We start from the raw sequence: 5,920 nt of genomic DNA, 5'->3' as shown, positions 1-5,920 counted from the left end.
AGAATTTATGGAGGGAGCAGAGACAGAATGGAGACAAGGAGGAAGATAAGGCTGATGGGATGATACATAGAAACTCCAAAGAATCATGCATGATTGTGATGAATATGCAATAAGAGATGTACTTTTAAAGATGATCTTTTGGATGTAGAGGCGTGCCTTTGGCTGCCTAATTGTCCCTTTTATGAAACTTTTCTTAAAATTTTACTAAGAGTGAACCTCGTTTTTCACAATTTGGTGGCCCATACAAGGAAAAGGCCTCACCTCTGGGATCTCCTGGGGAACCCAGAGCGGGGGGGCGTCCCTGCCTGCTTTTGGCGGCCTCGCTTTGTGTTTCCCGGCGTGGTCAGGGGGGTTTGCAGGTCAAACACCTGGAGGACAAGAGAGAAGACAAAGCAAAAAGAAAGGAAAGAGAAGGCTCCCTAAGATACCACGGCAGTTAAACATATAAAAATCTTGTGCACGAAGACTCAAAGAAAGGTGAGTATTTTTTCTTTCCTTTTTCTTTGGGGGGATATGGGGGATGAAAGTGTGTGCATGAGACGCAGGCTGGTCACCCCAGACCTGCGAAGTGAGTGTGGAGCCTCTGAGGCTGCAGTTCTGCTCTCCCGCAAGGGAAGCAGCCAGTAAAGAGGCAAAGCGAAAGAGAAAAGGAGTGAGAGGACCCCCAATTTAACTGGGATGGGGTTTCAGGGGAGGGATTGGACTCCTTGAAGGAGGGGAGTCAGGAGTTTCCTAGTATTGGAACCGAGAAATTTAGGTTTTAAGACTGCCAGATTGAGGGTTCAGAATTCAAGAAATCCAGGCTTAATTCTGCTAAATTGAGGATTAATTCCAAGACATTTGGGTTTTGAGACTGCTGGATTGAGGGTTAAAAATTCAAGAAATCCAGGCTTAATTCTGCCAAATTGATGATTACTCCAAGAAACCTGGAACTTTGGGCCCAGCAGTGAATATTGGCCAACAATTTGAAATTAAAAGGTACCTTAATCTTGTGTGGTTGTGACTGATAGCACTTGAGAAAGAGAAGTTGGAACAATAAAAAGGAGTGAGTGAGAATGAATGAAAATGTATGTGATAGAAATGTTAAACCTTGAAATATAAGTTTATTTTCTGGAGGGAGGCATATTTTATTACGAGGAGGGAACTTTTGTATTCTAGGAGAAGAAAGGGGAAAGAGGTGGTGGGGTTCAAATAGTTGTTTGTTTTGTTGGTTTTTATTAAAAAAAAAAAAAGTGGGAAACAAAGGCCTGGGAAGGATAGATAAGATTCTGAGAAAATGGGACATAAAACTAGTAAGCAAGAGTCAGGGAATAAAAAAAGGAATAGAGGCGTGCCAGCGGAGATACCCCAGGAAAGCCCTCTGGGAGTTATCTTAGTTAACTGGAATACTAACCCAAGTACAAAGAAAAAGAGCAAAGTCAAAATGATACAGTTTTGTATGTTTGATTGGGCCGAGAAGGAAATAAGATCCGACCATATTTTCTGGCCCACATATGGCTCTTTTGAAGTTTGGATCTGTCAGGCTTTACAAGTATTTGTAAATTCAAAAGAACCCTTTAACACAGAAGAAGGCAAGTACACTTCATGCTGGGTGGGAAACATAAAAGTCTAAGGGGATAAGAATTTTTAAGTTGTCAGAGACCCAAGAAAAGGAGAAAAGGGAAAACAAGAAGGAGAAGGGCTGGGACCCTCTGGAAGCATCGCCCCCTCCATTCCCGCCTGCCCCGCCAAGCCCAGGCTCCTGTGGCGCCACTCGCAGCTGCGCCGCCAGTTCTGGAGCCCGAGGTCCCGCCTGTCCTGGCTCTCATGGCACCACCCGCGGTTCCACCTCTTGTCCCAGCAGGGGTGTCTCCACTGGTAGCCCCGGCATTTCTGTCGCCCCCTTCAGCCCCTGTGGGTCCAGCAGCAGCCCAGCCCCCCCCTTACGGTGTCCCACCCGTCCCTAGCCCGGGTATCTGTTCCGCAGCAGCCCAGCCCGCCGCTTTCGGTGTCCCGCCCATCCCTAGCCCAGATATCTGCTCTGCAGCAGCCCAGCCCACCACTTTTGGGGCCCACCCCTGCCCCTGCCCCTGTCCCGGCCCCGGTGGCGGCCCCAGTCCCGGCTCCGGCCCCGGTTCCAGTGTCTGCAACCATTCCACCGGCCCCTGCCGCCGCTGCGTTGTCTGCCAGGCTCCATTGAACCCGGCTTTGGCCCCGCGGGCCGCGCTGAGCCTGCCGGCAACGCAGAGTCCTGTCGCTGTGGGTGCTGCGGACCGCGTGCAGAGGGTCCATGCCAGACTCTGGTATCGGCCGGAAGAACTTGTCCCCTTGGCAGTTCCATCGGCAGTCCCCGCTCCCCCCCACTCCTGGAGGAATCAGCCTAGGAGAGGACTCCTACCTCCTAGCCCCCCTCCCTCACCTGCACCATTCCCCTGGCAAGGACCGCTTCTGCTGTTCCTCTTAAAGGAGAAGCAAAACACCAAAGTACGGGGAACTCAGTTACAGAACAGCCCTCTCCCGACACCCCCCCAAGACAGGAAAGAAGTATCATAAGAGAAAAATGACACAAGAAGTGGGATGGGGAGGTCCATTTGTTCCCTTTAAGGGAAGTTCCAATGGGAGCTGGGGGAACAGGATTTGCAAACGTCCCCCTCGCTTCTTCAGAGGTTAGACATTTTAAAAAGGAGATCAAAGGATTATTAGCGATCCTATGGGTACAGATGAACAATTAGATCAATTTTTAGGCCCAAACATTTTCACTTGGGAAGAGATGCAAGCAATAATGAAAATATTATTTTCTCAAGAGGAATGAGAAATGATTAGAGTTGCGGGTATGAGAATTTGGGAAAGAGAAAAACCAGCAGGGACTGCCAGGAGACCAGAAGATGCCATTGACACCCCCTGCTTGGAATCACAATGAAAAGGTTGGGTGAAGGAATATGAATGATTACTGTAATTTAATAATCAAAGGAATAAAAGAGGCAGCACCTCGAGAGCAGAATTTTAAAAGGGCTTTTGAAGGGCAACAGGGAAAGGAGGAGTCTCCAACTGAATGGTTAGAGAGACCTAGGAGAAATATGAAACAATTTTCTGGGATAGATCCTGAGACAGTAGCTGAGCAGGCTTTACTAAGAGTCAATTTTGGCACTCATGCTTGGCCAGATATTAGGAAGAAATTATAAAAATTGGAAGACTGGCATGAAAGATCATTAAATGATTTATTAAAAGAGGCTCAAAAAGTTTATGTCAGGAGAGATGAAGAAAAAGCCAAAGTAGAAGCAAAAAATTATGGTAGCCACTATGAGAGAAAGTAACTTTCAAAGGAATATGAACTCCACAAGGGGAGGGTCCTTTTCTGGTGCTGCTGATGACTGAAGCAGCAATCCAGACCAAGGAGCGAGGGTGGATCCACACCAGCAGAATCAAAGGACCCGTGGAAGAACCTAAGGAGTGGACTATAACATCTGGTGATGTCTGGTGATACACCTAGTGATACCAAATTAACTCTTAAAAGGGAACTGGGTGGTAATGCACTGGGAAGACCCAAATGATCCAAGAGATACACCAAGAATCACACCCTGACTGGGAAATAAGGCCAAACTTATATCAGTGGTGTCAAGTGTTGCCTGGACAAGTCCTGAGACACCTCCGATACCCTCCTTGGGGAGTAATACTTCCACTCCAAACAGGAGGATCAGGACTATTTTGGTCTGGGAGTTCTCATATTCTGGCCTTAGCCTGTGACTTATTTAAAAAGGAGGAGGAATTGCCACTTCCAACAGTGCCATACTGTGTAATTCATCCCAATACTGGACATGCTAGTTGGGTTAAATGTAAATGTCCAGACTGTAAAAATTATTGGTATTGTAGTTCACTAAAATGGCACTCTCATTGCATGAAGTGTCGACCGCCAAATCTATTCCCCATCCAGGCAGAGCAAAGAACAGCTGAAATAGTAACCTTGCTTTGTGGCTGGGAATTACTAGTGCCTGTTGAATGGGAGATACCTGAGGAACAGTGGGAAGCTACAGTTAAGAAGGGTCAAAAGCAATTTGCCTGGAAATTAGCGAAGAGGAAGTGACGAGGACATAGAGGGCAAGACCAAATTGACCACTGTACCTGCCACCAAGAAGATCATATACCCCTGCTGTGGGCAGCAACCCCATAGGCATGGGAGGTGTGATGCCTTTTCCTGGTCTTAAAATCAAGAGGCATACATGGTTAGAAGGGGAAAAGGGATTTTACCTTGGTATTTATTCTTAAGGATCCTTAGGTGTACACGTCCAGGTCATATGCATCGAAATGTACCCCACCGAGTCTTTCCCTGTGTCTCTGTGTCTCTCTCCTCCCGTGTCTTCATCCCCCCCAACATTGGGTATAACATTATAGGCTTTACTAATTAGCATATCTATCAAAGATTCCCCAATGAGAGGTTCAAGTGAGCCCCCCCTCCCCAAGGAACCTTCCCCTGGATGGTTCTATCTTGGTTTACAGAATATGTTCTGGAGAGGACCTTGGGGTCTGGGGCACACTGATCCCTAGCTACGAAGCTTCTAAAATGTTTAGTCTCTTAGCTTAACAAACAAGTCCAAGAATGTAAGCAAAAAGCACTAGGAATACAGAAGCTGTAAAAAGGTATAACAGGGGTATAAAAGAAAAAGTAAAAATCTTCATGGCATCAGGTGGAGGTATAAGCCATATCGGCCCTCTGTTATTCCTTTATCTGTCACTCCTCTTTTGTCTCTTCCCTCTGGGGATACTGACACAGTCATGCCACAGGTTTTACTGAAAGCTGTATATGGAAAACACAGAGGTTCCTTTTTCATTGCACATACCCATGTCAACTGTCACTGTTATAACCCATCCAAAGTAGAAAACTGTACACAAAATGGGAAAAAGTACTGGACTGTAGAAAACCTAGGAACAAGTGGTAGCAGGTTGGGAAGTAAATGTCCAAAAGGGGAAAGATGGATTTGTTTCACACGTATTGTTCGGAATAAAGTCTCAGGCTTAGTAAAAGAACAACTGGTGAACACAAAGGCAAAGCTAGCACAGCAATCTATATTGACCTCAATTCAAGACGTGTATGTGAAGCTCAAACAACAATTAGAAAATGAAAAGGATATCTCAAAATTTGGAAAAAATCTGTTTGTGGAATTAGGGGAAAGGATAGGTAAAGAGCTTAATGTAACCAACTGTTAGGTCTGTGGAGGGCCTCTGATGACAGAGGAATGACCATGGAAATGCAGTAGCTTAAGCCCAATAGAACTCCTTAAGTGGAATCAGACAAGGATAAGGGGAGAAAACAGACCAGAAGGGTGGGTACTGAGTTCAACAGTGATAGGACAGGAGTGTCTCTGGCGTACCGGGAACAATTTCCTCAACGCAGCAGGAAATACTCCCTGTAAGAGATATAAGGTCAGTAATAGAACTTTTACATGGTGGGTCCCTGAGAAACCAGCTCTATATTGGACTCAGAAAAAAACAAAGGAAAAGAATTGTAAGTACAATAATAAGGTCAAACTCTTTCAAAGCAATGATACAAACAAAAATCCTTATTTTTGGGATCCCAGACATTTCAGAATTTTGAGAAAATATAAATCCACAAAAAGTTGACTACTAGAAGGTACCAGATGGCCTATTTTGCATATGTGGAAAAAGGGCATATGCAAAGCTCCCCTCTCGGTGGGAAGGGAGTTGTACCCTGGGAATCATACACCCAGGATTCTTTCTTTTACCAGAGCCAGACAGAGATCAACTAGGAATACCAGTGTATGAGGATCTAAAAAAGAAATAAAAGAGAATTGATTGGAGGATCTCAAAAATGGAGAGACGAGGAATGGCCCGCTGAGCACATAATTGAAACGTATGGGCCAGCCACCTGGGCACAAGATGGGAGTTGGGGATATCAAACCCCAATTTGCATGTTGAATTGGATTAT

The sequence above is a fragment of the Corvus kubaryi genome, unplaced genomic scaffold, assembly GCF_017639235.1.
Source record: "Corvus kubaryi isolate FWS band 111438036 unplaced genomic scaffold, C.kubaryi_AGA036_p1.0 37302, whole genome shotgun sequence".
Lineage (NCBI taxonomy): Eukaryota > Metazoa > Chordata > Aves > Passeriformes > Corvidae > Corvus > Corvus kubaryi.
The sequence above is the reverse complement of the archived record's forward strand: the minus strand, read 5'-3'. Positions refer to the sequence as shown.